Here is a 12,061-nt window from a genome sequence, read left to right as displayed (position 1 = left end):
AGCAACGTGAGCCCCTAATTGTAGGCAAGTCATGTATATTTAAAGTAAGCTTACAGTTGTATTTAAACACATACAATAATTGAACTAGACAGAATATAAACTTCTGCCTTATAATCTATTTTTATATACTTCCCTGGTGAAATTAATACAATAATTCAAACCAAATGTTTTCACTAGAGATGCACATTTATCTCTTAAGAAAATGAGGTGGTGTATTGATGAAGAATTTGTTATGGAGGTATGAAAAATGCTTCATTTGCCACAAGGCAGGAGTCAGGTATCTGCATGTTTTCTTTTGGTGAGTAATCCTAACTGACCACATAAATGGCTTTTCTGCTAACATTCTCTTGATTTTTTTTTTTTTTTTTTTTTAACAATTCACCTGTATTTCAAAACCTTTGTGTTCACTTGCTGTTAATAATATAGCAAATTAGTTTGCTGGCAGGACTATTTGCTAAAACAGAGGATTTTAAATACTGTATTTGAATGAAAAGTGAATGCAGAATTAATTGTAATTATTTACATTGGAAACATGTCTTTAATAGCCAAGCTCATCAAGGAACAGAATTATACCATATGATCTATATGTGCAGTCAAAACAATCTGAAAATTGAATACTCACAGCTAATACCTTGTGAATAATTTACACATGAGAATATTTCTGAAGAAATTAAGCAAATAATTCTTTAGAATGAATAGAACGAAGAAAATCTTAACCACTACACACAGTTCATAAACTGAAAAGTGGGGTGGAATTCATAAAAATGAATTAATTTGCTACAAATAATTTGCCTAGCTGTTACTTTGTATTCAATTGGATGCTAAACTATCCTGGAATGTTTTAACAAATGTTGAGTCATTTAGCTGCCACAAAAGAGAGTAACTAATCAAAATACAGTATAATTGTCTATGAACCTCTCAAATGCCTAATATTTGGATGTGGATATCAGGTTATTTCTGCTTATGTAGGAAGACTGAGACATAGTGAACAAGAGACTTATAGCTATGAATCCTTCCTCTTATGTTCAGAGACAGGTTGCATTCCCATGTTCCTCCACTGAAGTGGTAACAATGCATCTGTTACTATATTCTACCACCACATTTTTGGAGGTATTCACAGAGGTAATGAATCTTAAAACAGGGAAAAAAATTGAACTTCCAAAGTCCACGTTGAAATCCATTTGCTGTAATGTTGACAGAGATGTAAAAATAGTGACCATCTTACAGTGATGTGCAGTGTCTTTCTTCAAAATGGATCACAAAGCTTTACAAGCTGATGCGTCAGTTATACACAGGGATAATTTAAACCACTAAATTCCGACTACCAAGCAGCCCCTCAGATTAATTGGTACGATAGTCTCTTCTGGTAAGTAAACAAGAGAGCTTAAGCAGAGTCTAACCAGTGTTTTTATTAGGAACTGCTTCATTTGTCAGTTTGAAACAGTCCAAAGACTTCGTAATTAAAATGAGAGTGTGTGTACAGGGCAAAATTTTAATGCAGAACTACTGAACCTCGACTTATTCTTTTGACTAGCAGATATCTACAGAAAGCTGTATTTATGGTCATGGCAAGTAAATTTTTAAGCAGCTAGTTATCATAGTCAGTAGTGGTAGTTTAGAGTGCAAGAGTAACTCTAGTGAAGCTATATTGCTCAGATAATTGAAAGAAGGCATAAATCTGTAAATTACATTGTATCTTCAATGGCTGCAGTAAAATAAATGCCATAATGAAGCTAACTGCAGGAGATAGCTGTGAAAGATAGCCCTCTTGTGGTTAACATCGCTTCAAAGTGTCTATTTTGACTACCTCTGATATACAGTCATTGTGCTTTTACAACTATATTGAACTCCTCTATAAACTTCATAATATAAGTACATACCACATAAGAGTGTGTGTATGTTCTGTAATATATAACAGTACTTGGGTTGTGGCTCAAACAACTATATTTTGCAGATTTTTTTTAAAAATCTCACTGGCAGTTAATGACTAATAATTGCATCATTTGAGGTTAGAGGGCCACAGGTTATGGCTGTGAGGTCATAGCTCTGAGTCTCAGAGCTCTTTTAAAATGAACATAGAGTATCTCTTTCAAATTACTAAACAATAGGACTGCCAGTTCCTCAGGTTCACATAAGCCCCACTCAGCACACCCAAAGGGGTAGGTGAGGTAGAATCAGTCGCTTCCACAACCTTTCTGAACATTTGGTATTTGGGTTTGTTTAGCTTCCTGTATGAGTTACCTAGGCAGCTGAGGATCAGCCTTGAGTATGAAGCTGATGTCACTGACTGAAAGTCAACTGCTATGTTCTCCTAATCTAGGGTCACTAGAGCACAGCATGCTCCAACTATACTTTCTCCTGCTCCTTTTCATCCTTGGTATGCCCTGTATCCCGAGGGGTGGGGCCAGCAGCTGGTGACATAGAACCAGCTAAGCCAGCTTTAATCCACCTGTGAATTCCCCTGTGCAAAGAGAAACAAAACAAAAACCTAATCCCACAGTCAGAATGTGTGCTAACTGGTACAGCTGGTCAGTAAAATTCCAAAGAAGCAGGCTTTTGCTGGAATTTGCCAATTTGTCAGAATCAAAATGTTTCACTGAGAGATGAAGTTCCTCTGGAAACCAGGTAGGATTCTGATGGGAATCTGCCTGTCAGTAGTTTTTGAAAACTGCCACCTTTTCTGCCAGTTCATCTGGGATTCCAGCCAGGGTCTGTAGTTCAGGGGGAGGCTGTCAGATGTACTGTCTGAGTTGGGACTCCAGGATTTTCCCTTTTTGTGAAGAACTTTGAAGTTTGGGGTTTTTGTTCTGAACTGGCTCAAAACCAAATTTTGAAATATTGAAATCTTCTCCAAAGCAGAATTCCCTTTTGCCTCACAGTTCTACTAATTGACACTTCGTTGGACGTCCCAACCAAGAGGCCAAAGATCGAATAAGCATTGAATCTGAACTATTTCCTCTTCCCTCTAGGTATGAGACTTTGATGGAGCAGCGTGGAAATGCAAGCTTCCCTGGTGCTCAGGCTGTACCCATTCAGTGGATAAAGAAAGCACTTCAGTCTCCGGGCCTGTCTGGGGGTGAAGTGCTGTGAGTGGTGTGAAGTGCTGTGACTCCTTGGACTCCTTGTCATTGCAATGGGCAACATCTGGGATTCTCTGCTCAGTTTCCCATTCTGGTTTCCTCATTTTGACCCTACACTCCAGTCTCTGCTTTTCATTCTTTGTCTCCCACTAATTGCTTATAGTCTGGGTTATGTGGCTCCTGCCTCATCTCAGGGGTTGGCTGTTTGTGCTGGGTTCTACTCATCATGCCAGGGTTTAAATAGGCTAGGACCTTTCACCAGCACTGAATACCCTAAAAATATTCTTAAGGGAAAGACTCTTCCTGATTAAGCACAAAGCTTCAGAAATGTTTAAAATTGTGTGTATATAACAGGATAATAAAATGGGATAAAGTACCAGCCCATAATGTCATGGTGGCGACAAGAAGAGATGGGGCTGATACCACTCAGGGACAAAAAGAAAAGGAGTACTTGTGGCACCTTAGAGACTAACCAATTTATTTGAGCATGAGCTTTCGTGAGCTACAGCTCACTTCATCGGATGAAGGATGCGTCCGATGAAGTGAGCTGTAGCTCACGAAAGCTCATGCTCAAATAAATTGGTTAGTCTCTAAGGTGCCACAAGTACTCCTTTTCTTTTTGCGAATACAGACTAACACGGCTATTACTCTGAAACCTGTCACTCAGGGACAGAAAGGATACAGAAATGCCCCTATTTAGACTCTGAAAAGGATAGTGGAAGTTTTCTAGCTGTCAATACATTGTGGAGGTGAAGCAGCTTTGAAAGGTGGTCACTTAAGTCAAATATGTCATGACACAGAATGAGGCCGGTTATATTTTGTAATAGCTTGAATTTCCACTGGATGCACAAACTACCTTTATGAAAAGAATACTGGCCAGGGCTTTGAGAATGTTTATGAACATTAGGGTTGTTAGGGAGCCGTCTTTGGTTGCCATTTTTCTGAAGGTAAACAGCTGTTAATGGAGAGCTTGTGAATTATGTTTCTTCAGTGCAGTGGCAATTTACATTAATGATTTCTAATTTTCAAGGCAGATGAAATAAAAAAAAACCCCAAAACAAATGCAGCCAATAGAAGAAATAAAAGAGCTGAAATATTCCAGTATTAGGAACCTTGCAACAAGAGTCTATTTTCTAGTTAATGAGGCTTAAACTGAGCCTTAATATTCAGCACTCATGCTATTTGTGTTCTTTGTTTACAGAGCTTTTTATGAAGAGTATGTGCTTAACACACCTACTGAAGCAGATGGGTGAAGAAACAAGTGTTTCATGGCACCAAGACAGCTGGCACAAATAGACAGCTATTCGCCATCATGGGGGAAAAAGTCCTTTAATGCTGAGTCCTATTTTTTTTAGAAAAAACATTATGCACAGAGAAGCTCTCCCAGAAGCAGTAGAACAGAGGCAGGGGATGAAGCTGAAATGGGTCCCCTAGATCTGATTGGGATGATCCCGTTACGGACACTGTTATGACTCAGCTGGTCCACTCCCCTAGCTATGTGGGCAGGCCACAGAGAATCCCATCAGCAGCTGTAGCAGGGGGCAGAGAATAGAGAGTATTTGTTTTATTATGGCTAGTGAAGCAGATGGCACCATGAAACACTGGTTTCTTCAGCCGGTGCAGCTGGCATTAATAGTGAGTATTAGAAAAGCCTATCATTGCTGAGTCCTATTGTTTCAAAAATGTTTTACACAGCCAGACTTCCTTCAATAGCAGCCATAGCAGTAACAGTGAGTGAAGGAGGTAATGCCCAACCAGTGTCCCCTTCCTCTCTTCTTGGGTCTGGATGGGATAGAAATGCACCACTCAGGAACATCAAGCCTTGCATTCTCCCCTCAGGCATGTGGACTAAGGGAAGGTAAAAGCAGGAACTCCCAGTATCAGAGTAATTCCCAAGAACCACAGAGAACTCTCCCAGCCTTAACTTGAAAGCAGCTGGAGTAGCAGAAGCTGAGATAGAGGATGAGGCAACCTTGGGCAACGGTGATGTCTTCCGACTTGGTCCTGTATGGAACCATATTGTCCCTGTCTGAAGCTGGTTTTGACAGTGTGGTGTGACTCGTCCCGTGCTGTGCGAACTCTAGTGAGGATTGAGCCATGTATCTGGGTCCAAAAATGTAGATGAATCTGTTGGGTATTTTACATGTCTTTTGAAGAGCATGATAAAAACATACTGACTCCTTCTGTTTAGTGACTTTAAAAATGTATTTAGTTTAACTATATGTTGGGTGGGAGGCACAGTTGTGTATTTGGAATGTGGCCACATAGAAATGTGGCCAGTGTGTTCGTAATTATATAGGTCCAGTGGTCACAAACTCCTGTGTCCGGGGACAAATGGATTATGGAGGAGCATCAGCAAAGGGGTTGCCCTGTGCCCTATATGCAGTCTGGGAGGGCATTCCACTCTCCTAACCAGCATGTAGTTCCCCTGTATGGTACTCATTTACTTTGGCTTGTGGGGAATTCTGGATATTGCTCTGCACATCTGTATTTCATTCCACCTGAATTTCTATTTTCACTCTAGTCTCTTCTTCTCATGACTTTCTTACTGGCATATCAGTCCTATTTACTGGCCAGTTGAGGTAACTGTCATAATGGGAATTCAGCTGTGTTCTTAGTTCAAGTTTAGTGTTGCCCTTTGTTCTCTTCAGCTTTGATAATTGTTTCTTCGTGTCTTTTCTCTAATATTAAAACACAGAGAACATTACCAAGAAAACACAAATGGTGCCTTGGAGTTTTCATATTTAGCAGTACTCCAATGCCAATGAATATTGTTTTATTTACAGTATAGAGCAAAACTGCCTTCATTAAAACATAGGAGGGCTTTAAGGACTGCTTTTCCTGAATGTTAGTTTGAAAAAGTTGTTCTCTAATAACTCTTGGAAATATATAATGATCAGCAGTTTTATTGCATAGTAACCTAAATGTGATATATACCCCTGCCCTTATTTTAACAAGTACCATGAAGACCTGGTAATTTTGTCTCTCTTTCCTCACCAGTGTCTAATACACCATATTAGTGCATTAATCAGCTATACAATTATCCTAAACTCTGTATTAAATTGTGTCACACTTCAGAGTCTTTGAAACCCTTCATTAACCTCTTGGTAGCACAGTTCATTAGATTTATAAGTAATCTTGTCCTTTCCTGACTTTCATGTACATACAAAGCTACCATAGTTGGGTTGCACACAAAATGAGACATGCTTTATGTCTTAGGATCCAATATCCATAGATAGCATTCCTGTTTTATAATTATAAAACAGGTTTTGAGCCTGTTCTCCTTGGAAAGACAAACTCTTCTGAGTTAATTCTTACATTCAGTGAATTTAGTGTGAATTTTGGATAGGCAAAATCCAGGCCTTATTACATTTCCGGTAGCTGTATACTCTATAAGAAACAGGAAAATACAATTGAAAATAAGGGTCTGACTCTGCAAACTTTGTTCACAAAAGTAGTACTTTCTTGAAGCCAGTGGGACTATTTCTGTCAATGAGTGCATGTAGACTCAGATCCTTAAATTATAGTTTAGTTTTACTTAGATTGTGAGCAATTTGGGACAGGGACTGTATTTTTGTTCTGTATGTCTACAATGCCTGCACAATGGGGTCCTGGTACATGACTAGAACTCATTAGGTGCTACAGAAATACAAATACTAAATAATAAGGAACTAAGACCTTCAAGCTTTTAAAACTGTTTATTTCATGCACCATGTTATAATAAGTGTTGAGAGCAATTCCTCTTTAAACTACACATTCCCTGAAGATGACATTCTTTCAATTTGCCTGGATGTTCAAGCCAAACCCTTCAAAATTCCAGGCTACAAAACTGTTGCCGGCACCCAGTGCCGAGAGGCTGAACAACAGCTTGAGTTGGTTCGTTACCCAGTGTGCTACACCCAATAATCACAACGGGGTGGAGAAGCAGAAAAGTTTATTTGAAGCTTCAAATAGGTACAGGGAGATTTGAATCTCAAATCCTGTACCCAGAGCAGGAAGTTACACAGGCTTTTATACATCCTGTTTCCCAGCATACTTATCCAATAGCAAGCTGCCCCAAGTATCCATATAGCCAGCCAATCCAGTTCCCAGCTAGTTCCCTGGTTCTCTGTATCATTTGTTAAACCATACATAAAGCTGCTTTATTCAGCATTGTTCTTCCATATCTCCCCTGTGTGGCCTTGCTTAGTTTCAGACAGTCTGACTCCGCAGCATAGTGTTGCAGATTCTCAGCATAACTGCTGTGTGTGCCTCCAGGCCGGGGGGCCCAAGGATACTTGGGCCTAGTACGCAGAGCTGCTGCGAGTGCCTCCAGGTGGGAGGGGGGCCAAGGACACCTGGGCCTAGTGCGAGGGGGCTTCATCGACACTCGTGGTCTTCCATCCCCTTGAGTTACCTAGTGGCCATGCCCCAGTGTCCCCAACAAAACCAAACCACCACCAACAAAAAACCTTTTGTTATATAAACATAATGTTTATCAGAATTAGCTAATGGTTTAAATAGATCCTACTTCTGCAACTGAAAGATGCCACGTGTGGATTTATCAGTCCCAGGGGGTTTAGGTTAATGATCAAGGTAGTTCACACCATGTTAAATCTCTATAACACTTTACAGGTGTATCTGAAAATTTTATATATATGTGTGTGTGTGTGTGTGTGTGTGTGTTTTAAAAAATATGTTTACATGTTTCCATATAAAGGCATCTAGATGCATATTCCCTCCTTTCTGCTGCCAATGCCAATCTCTCATGTTGAAGCTGTTTCACTGTGGATAAAGAGAGTGATGGAGCAGGGGAACTTGCCCCCACTCCCTAGGTGCATGCCGTAACCACTACTCTACAGAGTTATCCCCACATACACCCTTTCTCTCTCTGGCCCAATTGCTCTTTCTTTATCCAGGGTGGAACTGCCTCAACAGGAGGGATTGACAGCGCTCCACATCTGCATATCGAGCAGGTAATGCACTCTCCTGAGAGGTGGGATTTGAACAGAGGTCTCCTGTCTCTCCCTTTGGCAGAGTAGGGGGAAATTGAACCTGGGTCTCCCCATCCCAGGTGAAAGCTCTAACCACTGACTTATAAATTATAAGATGGCCGCCTCCTCCACCCCACCCCATTTTGTGTAGAGTGAGGCAGGTACCTCACTCATTCCCACAAGAAAGTATGTAGTCACCTAAACGAGGAAAGGGGTTCCCATCCATGCATTGCTAGCAGAGCTAGCAGTCCATCTCTGAGAAAGGGATGGGACTTAGTAATTCACATCTCCCATTGGCTAGCTGAGCTTAGCTTTTAGGTGGGGGTGCTGCCTAGCATGCTGGCTTTTGTGGGTTGTACTCTTAGGCTCCTGTCTACCCGCATTCAGAAGGTATAGGTATAGGGAGCCTAGGAGCCTAACTTGGCTTTATAGATCAGTGTTCCTGTGATTTTTTTTTTTCAAGGTGCCTAAAAGTTAGGTATCATGATGATCAACATTGCAACACCTTATTTTTGAAAATAAGACTTAGGCTCCACAGTTACTTGTGCTTGATCCTGCTCTCATTTAAGTCAATGGAAAATGGTGCAGGATCAAGCTCTCAGATGTTTTTGAAAATGTTTGGTCTTTTTTTTTAAATGGTCCAGTGAGATACAAACATTATTTGTGTGATCAAACTGCATATGTGTGTGATTAGCTCTCAGTTTGCAGAAACTGCACTTCAGGAAGTACAAAAGCAGATATTTTCACCATTCATAACTAAGGGCCCAATTCTCCAAACACAGATTTGTGGGATCAGGAACAAAAGATTTGATAGAATACTGTAGGTGCCTTTGCTAGAGGCAGTCATTTGCTTCAGCAGTCCTTCTCTTTCTCATTAATTTCTTTCACGCCATATATGTATTAACCTAGTCTGTGTATGGAAACTGATATTTTTTAGACTAATTAACAGCATGACAAGATTCATTCTGAACTGTGCTTTACTCTCAGTACAGTTGGTCTGTTAAAATCATTAGGAGCATGTTCTCCCTTGTTACAAGGGAGGCATTTAGTCATTTCTCATTGGTGTTTTGTAGCACATACGTCTCATAACTTTTAGTTGCATGACTGCTAAGAAGAAGACATTGAGAGGAAGCAGATTGCACTTTAGTTTTATTAATTTGAGCTTCAATGCCTATTACAGCTAGCATACAACATACAGTTTGCTGCAGTAAAATCACTGGGTTTGATTCTTAGACTACTGTAAATCAACAGCTCATCAACTGGCATTACACCAATACAGAATCATGCCCATTCTGTAGGAATGTTATCAGATTTCTCAAATTTGATTTGTAAGCATATATGTCCAAATCCGGTCCTTAGTACACTGGTGTAATTTCTGCAACACCAATAGACATTTCACCCATGTAGCTGAAGGAAGAATTGGTCCCATAGATAATATTGCATTATGAATATGGAATATTCATAGTCAATATTGTGTTGCAACTTGCATTATATATATAAAATGACTAAACCCCAACTATTTCTCACTGTAATGATTGCATTTAATCTCCCCATTTGGCACAATAATTTTTCAGAGGACATTTTACATTTTGTATGTAATATAATGTTTTGGTTCTTTGGTAAGTCTACTCTTTTCTCACAATTCTTTTGACTTTTCTAGTCACAAACTCCAAACTTGCTTTCTCTCTCATGTGCACCATGCTTGCCCCCTCACCATGCTGATAATTATGTACAAAATGACTACGTTAAGGTTGGAAAGTCAAGTACTCAAAAATCAGGAAATGTCAGATTTATGATTGCCTGAGCACCTTTTAATTCCGTCCCCTTTTATACAATAAAAGAGGCAGGGGAAAAATATTATATAAGCATGTAATTAAAGACACTATTATAATGCATATGTACAAGGGAGCTTAATTAAGGCTGCATGGGCAACTGTAAATCTGGCATTTCCAAACTTTAGAATGCTTGACTTTTCAATCTTAATAACATTCTTGTATTGTACGGTTTTTTGTATGTGTATAAGGGAAAAAAGTTAAAACAAATTATACTACGTACAATTGTAACAACACACCTATTGTGCATTATCAGTTTGATTTGAATACTGACCCTTCATCACTGACTTCTACCATTTGAACGACAGGACTGACTACATTACCTGGCAGTAGCAGGAGAAAGCTGATATTAAAAAGGTAGGGTGTGTGGGCCTCTGGTGCCATGGGATAGATCCAGGGGGTGGCCAGAGCAACATGGCTCAGCTCTTTCCCCTTGGGCCACTAATCTGCTCAAGTAAGAAAAGGCAATGGTGATTTCCTCTCCCTCTCCCAATTACTTATCTCTGTTGAACCCAAATGGAATTTCATGGGGCAAGTGGAAAAAAATGGCTCTAACCCAAGGCCTTTCTCCCTGTTAAATTGCAAAGGTGTGCATCAAACAATGGATATATTAGTGTCTTAAAAAGGGTTACAAGAATCTTTTATAACAGAAAGCAGTGTTGCTAGTTCTTGCAATTTTATCACAAGTCTCATGTTTTGTTTGTTTGGTTTGTTTGTTTGTTTTTTAAAAAACCTGCCTGCTGGAGTTGAGTGATTATGTCAGAATCTCAGCTTTTGTTTTTAAAAGAAGTATCTAGCTCTTGTGCATATGGAGAAAAACTTGAAAAACCCAGCCCAAGTGTACCCTAATGACTCAGAAAATAAAGCAAATAAATTCTAGGTTCTTTTATTATTTTTAATCCAATTTCATGATTTTTTGGAGGCCTGACTCATGATTTTTTTTTAACGATTGAGGCTGGCAGTGTTGGGAAAGTGTAAGGCAACCTAAATACAGAGATCATTATCAGCTACCCCTATAATATCTTGGGCAAACATAGAGGAATTTTGATATGATATTATTAAACATTAGGAAAATATTAAATATTAGGGAAAGGGTTATTTCCCTAGTTCATGCTGTGCTCAAGATTAATCTACAAAGCAGTCACAGTTCATCAGCTACTTTAGTTTTCTGGTAAAAAGAAAAGGAGTACTTGTGGCACCTTAGAGACTAACTAGTTTATTTGAGCATAAGCTTTCGTGAGCTACATTCTGTGGAAAGTGCATCCGATGAAGTGAGCTACAGCTCACTTCAGCTTATGCACAAATAAATTGGTTAGTCTCTAAGATGCCACAAGTACTCCTTTTCTTTTTGCGAATACAGACTAACACGGCTGTTACTCTGAAACCTTAGTTTTCTGGTGTTATCAACTTGCTTCCATGGTTCACAAGTTCCACCCCTCACCAAGTACATGGGAAGGCAGGAGAGGCAAAGCAAATATAGGTTGTGTTCTTTGGTGGAGGGAGGGTCAAAGGGCACTGAGTGAGGATGCGAAGGAGTAGCAGAGTGAAGGGGAACTAACTGAAGGAACATGAAGGAGTTAGTATGGAGGTACGTCGAGAATAGGAGGAAGAGGATTATCTGTAGTGAAGAGAGGTTGAGGTGGGAGGAAGACCTCTGTGATTGTGCTGGAGGCTTTTGGGGGGAGGAGGGAGATGGAGGTGCCATGTAATGCATTGACAAGACTCCTTTGGTGTTGCTGTCTTAGCATTCTGGCACAGGAGCATAGCAAGGAGTCCACCCTGTGCTGCTGCCTTGGGCACTGGGGAACTGAAGAACTAGCAGTGTGGGGGGCCCAGAATCACTTTATGAAACTTGTTTCATTATTTGCCCTGCTCTACTCATGAACATGAGGAGGTGGAAGTCTTTGTGGGATCCATACTGTTCTGGAAAGTGCAGTTACCACATATTGACTGATAGCCTCTGCTCTGGCAGGAAAACTGGTCTGAAAGTTGAATCAAGTTTAGCTACTAGATTAAATATCATACACCTGGACTGGAAAAGTAATTGGTACTTGCATACAAAACTATTAATTTGAGCTGGTTGGATACTTTTTGGTGGGATATTTTTCTGTCAAAAAATGTCAGTTTGTTGAAATCAAAATGTTCTGTGGGAATGTGTGTATTTTGACAAAACTTT

Source organism: Natator depressus, chromosome 5 (assembly GCF_965152275.1).
Source record: "Natator depressus isolate rNatDep1 chromosome 5, rNatDep2.hap1, whole genome shotgun sequence".
Classification (NCBI taxonomy): domain Eukaryota; kingdom Metazoa; phylum Chordata; order Testudines; family Cheloniidae; genus Natator; species Natator depressus.
The sequence above is the reverse complement of the archived record's forward strand: the minus strand, read 5'-3'. Positions refer to the sequence as shown.